We start from the raw sequence: 10215 nt of genomic DNA, 5'->3' as shown, positions 1-10215 counted from the left end.
CCGCATCCAGGCCCACGCCCAAAATCTGGAAGAGCAGTATCAGACACGGAGAGAGGAGAGCTATCCAGATAGGGGTTCTAGAAAAAGAGGCAGATTTTCCAGGGGTAGGAGCGAGTATAGAGGGGGGCAGGCACAAGAGCAATCTGGGTATTCGGGCCAACCAGCGGCCATTGCACCTCCTCGATTTGCGGAATAGGGATTTGACCGACCTACCAATTCAGGAACAGGACAAGGCTCTAAGGCTTCAAGACTCCAGTACAGAGCCGATTCTAGCAGGACAGGGCTTCCCCCACCACGATGTGCTCGGTGTGGCAAGCCACACTCTGGGCAGTGCTACCTAGACACCGGTGGTTGTTTTGCCTGTGGTCGGACTGACCATTTTGTACGTGATTGCCCACTAAAGGATGGAGGAGGCCAAACTCAGCCAGCCGGATCAGCGATCGGTTCGTCGTCTACTGTGCGCCCTCGTGGACAGACTTCTCAGGCTCCAGCGGGCCGCGGCCGAGGTAGAGGAGGAGCACCCAGTTCAGCCGGTCCTCCGCACCGCCTATATGCACTGACAGGACGACAGGACCCTGAACCTTCCGCAGACGTGGCCACAGGTACTTTTTCAATATTTTCTATGATAAGCGTGTGTTAATTAACCCGAATTTTATTTTACCCTATACTGTCCTCTGTATTACTGAACATATTAAGAATTCGGGAATTTGGACGAAAAGTGGCCATACGCACAGGTAAAAGGCGAATACTGGAAATTGCGAAGGTCAGAACTGTAAATAAAGGAAAATACGTGTTACGCGGACGTTTCGAAACTACCGAGACCCCAACGCGTCCCATATTATGTGATATAGGTAGTACGGGAAAGCGGAAGTAAAAATATTGACACCGAGACATCGAAAGGCATCAAAGTTTCAAGGTTAAGCGTGCTCAGGTGGGAGTAATTCCATGATGGGTGACCCCCTGGGAAATATGCTGAAAATTTCGTAAATGCGAAAACGAGAGACGAGTGTAAAAGTAGGCAACCCAGAGTAAATTGGGGTGTGAAAAGTGGTTAAAAACCCCATACAAGTCATATAGGACGAGACGGACTAAACTAACAGAAAAAGGGAAGTCATGACAACAGAAAGCTTTGGGAATGACGGAGAAAAGTACAGGTGTCACAGGGAGAGACCGATATTGAGTCCACACTAGCTAATGCAAGAACTCCATGATTTGGCGATATACGGGAACATGTCTAGTGGAGGGATAGACGCAGCAGACGCCACGAAGAAAGAAGCACAACTGTAAAGATCGCAAAGGGCAACCTAAGCTCCGAAGATGAGTATGCTAAACAACATGAGGTATCTACGAAGGATACCTCCCCAAAGTATTATACTACGCTATGAAACCAGTTTAACATTCGAGGACGAATGTTCTAAAGGGGGGGAGGTTGTTATATCCCGCATTTTTCGCATTCGGATAATTTAAGACAATCGCGGGAAGATAACAAGTAAGGCCATATTTTATTTTGTTTGGCATATGAGTTGCTTATGAAAAATTTAGAAGTGGAAATAATGAGGAAGGCTAAGGGCATAAAGGGAAATTCGCAATATGACTCGTAGAAATATGGAGGAAGGCTAAGGGTAAATTTGAAATTTGAAAAATAATTTTTCATGAATTACAAAATACAAAAAAAAGTGGGCTTGATCTTTTGGGCCAAGGTTGGCCATCCACCTTTCTTGATGGGCCAAGCCCATATGAGAATTAAATGGATAGCTTAAAAAGATGACTTAATAGTCATCTAATTCATACAATTCTCTAGAAATTTGAAGAGAACACAAAGAAGAGAGGAAGGAGAAAAACCTTCAAGGGCCATTTCGGCCAAGACCAAACCCACAAGACCTTTGGAAAAATTTTCTTCAAAAATTATTCTCTTCCATTCAAACAGTCCATTGAAGAGTCCTTAACAAAGTAGAGTGGTTATTGAAGCAAGAAAAACACATATTCATATAAGTTGTCAATTCTAGCCAAGTGAAGAATCAAGGAACTAGGTAAGAATTCACTCCATTTTTATGTTATGGATGTTTGTGCATGGTGTAGTATACAAAAATGAGTGAAGTTCATGAAAAATATGGATATAGGGGTGGTGGCCGTGAGTGGTATAATATATGTATAGCCGTGTATATTGGTGAATTATGAAGGAATGATGAGCAAGTTTTATTTAGTATTTTGGTTGTTGTGTTGTGGATTTTATATTGCATATAAAGAATTGATAAGCGTGCTGAAGTATTAGTAGTTGGAAGTTTGTGTGTAAATTGAAAATAATGTTCTTGTATGGAAGACATGTAATGATATTACTATGATGTTGTTGGAATATATGTATTATAAGGTTGTAGTTGTTTCTGTTATGTCCCGTGTTTTCGCATAATTGGAAATCGAGAAATAATTAAGACTTGTGTGTTATGAGGAGATATTTTGATTCTAGTTGATATGACGATGTTGGTTAAGAAATCATTGGTGCTAAAACATTGGGGAAGGCCGAGGGTAAATTTGGAATTTTGAAAATTAGTTTCGGGAATTACAAAACGGGATTTTTAACGAATTGGGCCAAGAAAAATTGGAACAAAAAATTTGAGCCCAAGTGTCAAAGGGTAGCCGGCCAAGGCTTGGCCCAAGATCCATTTTAAGTGGTCATGTGATTATCACATGACCCTTGATCATGATATATATCCATAACTCCTTTGGAATTTTCAAGAAAGTGAATCAAAACAAAAAAAAAATATAAGAAAGCACCTCAAAAACCTCTCGGCCGAAACCTCTTCAAGAACAAAAAAAAAAAATTTCCTATTTGTTTGTGGCTCAAAGATCTTTGTTTTCCCATATTTGTAGAGTCCTCAAGATGCTCTCCGACGGGATACAATTAGTTTGGTGAAAGGAGCACGTTTGCGGCAAGTCGGAAATTCAAGTAAAGGTATGAATTTTGCTATTCTAATGTTATGGAATTGGTATGAATGTGTTAAGGATGGAGAATAGACGAGAATCCCGTAGTTTTGATGTGTGTGCAAAGCCGTGTGTGTGTGTGTGTTTGGTGTTGTAGCCGTGACCTATGGGAAGTGCAAAGCCATGTGAATTTAATCTTGTGTAGTTGCTTGTTGCGTTGTTGTGACCTTTATAACGTAAATGAATGTTTAATGAATCGAATTGGTGTTGGAAAATGATTTCGGAACATTATGGGAAAGTATATACCTTTGGTATATTTGTGTATATCATTGTATATCCATGATATTAAGGCTTTAAATATGACTTATGGTCGTTGTTAATGAATTCGGAATGAAATAATGCAAGTTAGTATGTTCGTCGGAATTGTTGACGTTTTGAAAGGAATATGGAAAGTGACGAACTTCTTGAATTTATGTATAATGTTGGAACATAATTGGGATGTGATTGAATAATCTTGAATGATTGAATGAATACAATAATGTGGACATAAGTTTGGAATTGTGAAGTTTGAATGAAAGTTGCCAACTTTTATAGTAAAGAAGAATATTGAAGTTAGAATGATTTAGTTGTGGTTTATGTTGTTTGTGACGTTTGGGTTGTTGTTGTTGATGTTTATTGAGCCGAGCTAAGTCTCGGGGGTGTTAGATATATAGGGGAAGTGCTGCCGAAATTTCGGTAGGCAGAAATGAAGTTAATGGAATTTTTAAGCTTAAGAATCTCTAATAGGTAACTTTGACCATTTGCAGATTCTGGACGAAACGGGATTTGATTTTGGGGTGAGCATAAGACGTTTCTAAGGTATGTAAAGCTTCCCACTTCTTCCTTTGGCATGTCTTAGTATGTTAGGTTGATATCGGAACCCCGGGAGCAATTCTGCTCCTCGAAATCCGATCTAGAAAATGGCTACTATTCATTCAATTCAATTGAAGCCTAATGTTCCTATTTTGGCTAGAAAGCAATCAAACGTCCGAAACTTATGCAAATGCAATCGGATTACTTTGAAATCTTTATGTATGATCTTATAGACCCGAAATGTTCATAAATTATGTTCGCCACCTCGACTTGACCCGGGGTGGGCCCGCTAACCCCGAGATGCCTTATTTGTCCTACTAGGCTCTCTTTTTGGATAAGCTTCGACAAAGAATCTTCGATTTTGAAATTGTCCTCTATGAAATAATGTTCGGAACACTATGATGTAACAAACTATGTTTTGAGCCATACGTACCACTTTGGAAACATTTTGTGAAATGAACTTTCGTACCAACTAATTATTTGACTATTTTTGGTTAATGAACTGACTTATGAAGTAATCAAGTTTTGAAAGGCCATTTTGATATACAAATTGCATTGTTTGCTCACGACTCCGCTCGTGCCTTATTACGATTTCGTTCACCGGTTCCCGGGCCGGTTATGATTCGTGCGCTCTATGATGATTCGGCCGTATGCTGTGTTACGGTTCCCCGAGGCCTCGCCATAGGGCCGGGTTCCGTTTGGAGTTATGCTGTGATATGGCTGTGGTGTGAAACGCTCATATGTGTGTGTTCGGGGATGTACGGAGATTTGAACCTTCTGGTGTTATGCTGTGTGTGGCACCAGCGTCGAAGTGGTGACCACGTTCCTGAGCTTTGCATGATTCTGTTTGCATTATGTATATATGATTTTGATAAACATTTTGATATACTGTTCGGCATTTCTCTCTTTTGTATTCTGTTTGCTTTCAATTGTGGCCTATATTTTTGTACTCCATGCTTTACATACTCAGTACATCTTTTGTACTGACCCCCTTTCTTCGGGGGCTGCGTTTCATGCCCGCAGGTACAGACGCCGGTGATCCACCACTGTAGGCTCCACTTCTGCTATTTCGGAGTACTCCCTTGATTCGGAGTCCACTTTTGGTATATATATATCTTCTGCCATGTATATATTTCTGCATATCTGACTATTTGGGTACGGCGGGGCCCTGTCCCGTCATATGATTCTGTCGGTCAGTTTAGAGGTCTGTGGACATGTTTGTGGGTTATGATCAGTCTGTATGCTTATGTGTATATGTTGTTTGGGCGATCCCATACACCGAGGCGGCCGGTCCGCATATGTTTGTGCATTGCTTTGATTAGCCCTGTGTGGCCTCTGTTGGTGTTTGCTGTGTACAGGGTTACTCTGGTTAGTCCGAAAAACAAAGGAAACTCTGCCGAAATTTTTCTGGAAATTATCTGTAATTGGAATATAGCCTTGTCGGCTTCTGCTATACATTTGAATACGTTTGATAGATGGGTTTGGGTGCCCAGATCGGGCACTAGTCACGGCCTACGGGGTTGGGTCGTGACAAAAGTGGTATCAGAGCAGTTTGTCCTCGGAGTGTCTACAGGCCGTGTCTCGTAGAGTCTTGTTTATCGATGTGCTGTGCACCACATCTATAAACAGGAGGCTACAGGGCATTTAGGATGTTGCTTTCTTTGGAATCTTAGATCGTGCGATAGAGCCGTGCTATTAGGATGATTCTGATCTGACCCGTTCTTGTGTTTGCAGTGATGCCTCCGAAGAAGGCAACGGCGGCCCAGAAGGGCAAGGCAAGGATGGGAGAGACTAGTCAGGCACAGCGAGCTACCCGGGCTCGTGTCTATGATTTGCCTGAGGTTGTGCCTCGTTCTGAGGGGTCCGCTACACCACCATTGGTACAGCCTGGAGCAGGTCCTTCAGCAGCTCCAGAGGCCCGAGTACCCGCTCCCGAGACTCCAGCTCCTCAGCCAGGGGCGGAGGACAGGACCCTGAGGGAGGCTGTACAGTTGCTGACCACATTGGTAGCAGGGCAGGCTCGCAGACGCGGGCGGAGGGACGATGATGATGATGATGATAGGCGTGACAGCCTGCGGGTTCGAGAGTTCTTATTGTGTGGCCCTCTAGAGTTTTTCGGGTCTAATCCCGATGAGGACCCCCATGACTTTATTCGGGGGATGCGGCGCTCACTAGACTTGGTCAGGGTTTCAGAGACCGAGTCAGTCGAGTTGGCCTCGCATAGACTTCGGGATGTTGCTGCTCACTGGTATGAGACCTGGGAGTTATCTAGGGGCGAGGGTGCTTCCCCAGCTACTTGGGACGAGTTTGTGACTGCTTTCACCCGCCACTTTCTGCCCCCAGAGTTGCGACGGGCGCGGGCTGATCGATTTTTACATCTACAGCAGAGGGGTCGGAGCGTTCGTGAGTATAATCTGGAGTTTGATTCCCTGGCCCGGTATGCACCTGCCGTAGTAGCAGATATGTCCGATCGGATGCACAGATATGTTATGGGATTGGATCGTTATTTGATCGACGGCTGTATGGCAGTGTCATTGCAGACGGATATGGATATTGCCCGACTTCAGGCTTATGCGATGGGTATGGAGGACCGTTACAGGTCTGATTATTCTAGAAGAGATCGGGACAGGAGGCCGCCCAAGAGGGCTAGGTCCGCGGGATATTCTGGAGATTCTCGAGGCGGACAGCCTCAGCAGCAGCATACAGTGTTACATCCCGTATTTTTGAACGTCGGATTAATTGTAAGTTGAGGTGGGGCCCACACGTCAAGATTTTTTTTTGGGACATGTGACAAATTATATGAATCACATATGTGAAGTTAAACACAATTCAAGAAGGACCAAATCAAAGTGGAAGTCCTCCAAACGAATATTTTTAAGAAAACGTTTTCGGGTAACTTGACTTTGGGGGGCAAAAACGGTATTATAAGTTTGTAATTTGGAAAATACCAAGAGATATAAGTTATAGATAATTGAGTTAGCTTTCCAACCATAGGTCGTGGGTTCCTAGGTGACGTCGGTACAAGGAGATATGAACGTTTTAAGGTCGAAAGGTCAGTGGACTAGGCCAACTCGGGGCCAACCGAATTAGGCCCATGGAAAAATAAAGGGAGAAGAAGAGGCCCAATAGGAGCCATTCGGCCATGGTCCATAAAAATGATCCAAGCCCATGGAATTAAGTCATGTGGTCAATGAATAAAAGACCACTTAATCATCCAAATTCCATAGAACTTTCAAGAGAAAGAATAGGAGGAAAAACAAGAAAAAAAACAAGAACAAAAAAAGAGGGCATTTCGGCTTGGCCATGGGAAAATTCACCCCTCAAAATCTTGTCCCAAAAATTATTTTCTTGTTATATTCCTACTAAATCAAGGTCCCTCTACAACTTGGTGCAATTGTTTGGGAGAATAGAGCACTTGTTCCATCAATCTCACACTTGGGTTAAGTGAAGAAGTTGAAGAGAAAAGGTAAGAATTTATCCCTCCTTACTATGTTTTGAAGGTTGGTTTATGTTGTAGTATATGGAAATGAGTAGAAATTATGGAAATAAGAAAGTTTACAAAGTGGGTTTGCATGTGTGCATGTGTATGTAAGGTTGTATAAATAAGATGAGTTGAATTTTATGTTGTATTCTAGTTGTAGTTGTGGTGGACCTTATATTGGAAATGGAAGAAAATGGTTCAAGTTGGCATGGAAAATTATTGGAAATAGTTATAGGAAATTATGTGATTTTAATGAAGTTTTTATGTAATTATGAAAGTGGAGTTCTAAATGTGAATTATTATGTTAGTTGGTGAATTTGGAAGGATAATAGTCCATATTGGCATGAAAGATTGGTTGTTAAGTTGTTATGGGAAGTTTTGTGATTTTATGGTAGATTTAAGTAATGACGAAAATGAAATTGTTAAGGTGTGGATTATGATTATGGTTGATGAAATTGGAAGATGGAAATATGTTGTGAATATGTAGGTTGAAGATTAGAAGTTTTGGATGGATTATGGTTTTGGTGGAAAGTTTGTATATTTTGTATATCTTGTGAATATTTTGTAGAAATGATATGAAATGCTTCCGAATTGTATTGTAATGATCTTGATTAGTAATGAATATGAAAATGTCGATATTGATTTGAAAATACGAAGTTGGAATGAAGGTTACGACATGATGTTGGAAAGATGAATAATTATGTTATATTGTGTTTTGTAGTGATTATTGTTGTTGTTGGTGTTGTTGTTGGGTTGTTGTTGATTGTTTTGGCCGAGTTGAATTCTCGGGGGCGCTATATGTATAGGGGAGATGCTGCCCAAATTTTTATAGACAAGAATTGGTTAAGGTTGAAATTTTAAGTCTTATGAATAGTAAATTGGTAAATGTGACCATTTGTAGGTTTTGGACGAAACGGGATTTGAGTTTTGGCAAGCATAAAGGGCAAGAAAGGTATGTAAGGCTATCCCGATTCTTCTTTTGGCATGTCCTAGGTGTACCAGGATCGGATTTGAGCCTCGGAAAGTATTCTGCTCATCGGAATCTGCATTTGAAAATACCCCTTTTTCATTCAATGGAATTGAACCCTATAAGTATACTTTATTGAAAGAATTGTGCAAACTTCCGCAAATTGTCTAGAAAATTATGGAATGTCCCCAGAACCTCCGTAGGTGACTTTATAAGCTTAAAATACGTAATTTGAGCCCACCGCTTCGTTTGTCCCGAGGTGGGCCCACTATTTCCGATTTTACCCTTTTGTGTTTATGACTTGTCTTCGAGCATTTGTTTTTAAGAAATATTCTAACTACTCTTTTAACTACTAAATAAAAATTGTTTTAATATTTCATTAAGCCTTATGAATTGTTTTGAAACTCGGGAACGATCTCAGAAAGATTATGCTTCCGTAACCCATTTTGACATTCGAATTTCACTTACTATGACTCTGTTCGATTTCATTGATTTGATCTGTCATTCGATATGCTTCATTGAGTCTCTGGAAATATATATGGTATTTTTATTGCATTTAGTTTCTCACTACTCCATTCGTGGATGCCTCAATGTTTCCCACACTGAGCCCGGGCCAGGATATGTTGTCAAGCGTATTCCACTGCATTGTTCGCCGTGCCTCGATGTGAGGGGGCAGGTATACATGTACATGGGTTGTGGAGTATGATGTGCCATGTACACACTCTGATATGATATGATATGATCTGATATGGCCATCTGATACGATATGTTATGTTACGGGGTTATACCCCCACTCTGATTCCTCTGTGTTGTGGCACCAGCGTCGGGAGGGTGGCCACGTTCTGTCTGCCGAGTCCCTTGGCAGGGGCCGGATATGATATGGCATATGTTTCCGTACACACTCTATATGTTTTGAAAATATGCATTTGATATTCTGGATTTTACACTCACTTTTCTGTACGTTCTGTACCGGTTATGATTTTGGTTTCTGTGATTCAGGCTTTACATATTCAGTACATATTTCGTACTGACCCCCTTTCTTCGGGGGCTGTGTTTTTATGCCGCGCAGGTACAGACGACAGGTTCGCTGATCCACACGTTTAGGATCCCGTTTCTGCTATTTTGGGGCGCTCTCTTCTTCAGAGCCCATCTTTTGGTATAGTCTGTCACTGATATCTGGATATGTACTTTGTTCAGGGTATGACGGGGCCCTGTCCCGTCTTATGATTATGATATGTTCTGTAGAGGTCTGTGGATACATCTGTGTGGGTTCTGTACATATGTTTGGGATACTTTGTTCTATGATGGCCTTATCGGCTTCTGTGTGCCAAGTCTGCTCTTCTGCTAAATCCTGTAGCATCCACTAATGTTATTATTATATTATTATTCTGATAATATGTTAGTTTGGGTATCGGGTACGTATAGGTGCCCAGCTTGGGCACTGGTCGCGGCCCACGGGGTTGGGTCGTGACAAAAGTGGTATCAGAGCGGTTCGTCCTCGGAGTGTCTACAGACCGTGTCTAGTAGAGTCTTGTTTATCGGTGTGTTGTGCACCACATCTATAAACAGGAGGCTACAGGACATTTAGGGTGTTACTTTTCTTTGAATCTTAGATCGTGTGATAGAGCCAGCTGTAGGAAATGAACCCCTTTTTTTACTAACCCTTGATTGCAGCTGGAGAACGGTATCGACGTAAGACAGCGACTGATGATATTGGAAGCTACACAGTACACAGGTAAGTAATGGTATGAAAGATGTATGATGGGTAAGGTGTTTGAAATACGATTGAAACATGAAGCTGAAGATTGAAAAGAAAAAAAAATAAACAGGAAAGTGTAGTAGGTGCGGTTTGAGTTGGGCATGTGAGGTAAGTCTCGGCATCTTTATACTTTTATTTGAAATTGTTAGCCCCGTGTGGCTATGAGGCGATATGATATGATATGTATATACGTATATGTGTTGGCCCTGTGAGGCATGGTTGGTATTTCCTGTGTAC

At 41.7% G+C, this 10215-nt stretch overlaps 1 long non-coding RNA gene across 1 annotated transcript; it reads left to right on the top strand.

Annotated features, from left to right (window-relative positions):
- The first annotated feature begins 7615 nt into the window (after positions 1-7615).
- On the top strand, positions 7616-9614 carry LOC132625642 (uncharacterized). Its single transcript, XR_009576940.1, has 2 exons — positions 7616-8204; positions 9289-9614. It is a non-coding gene; the product is annotated as an uncharacterized LOC132625642 (long non-coding RNA).
- The last annotated feature ends 601 nt before the right edge of the window (positions 9615-10215 follow it).

This window comes from Lycium barbarum, unplaced genomic scaffold, assembly GCF_019175385.1.
Source record: "Lycium barbarum isolate Lr01 unplaced genomic scaffold, ASM1917538v2 unchr_scaffold_13, whole genome shotgun sequence".
NCBI classification, from domain to species: Eukaryota; Viridiplantae; Streptophyta; class Magnoliopsida; order Solanales; family Solanaceae; genus Lycium; species Lycium barbarum.
This window is presented reverse-complemented; position numbering and strand designations above follow the sequence as displayed.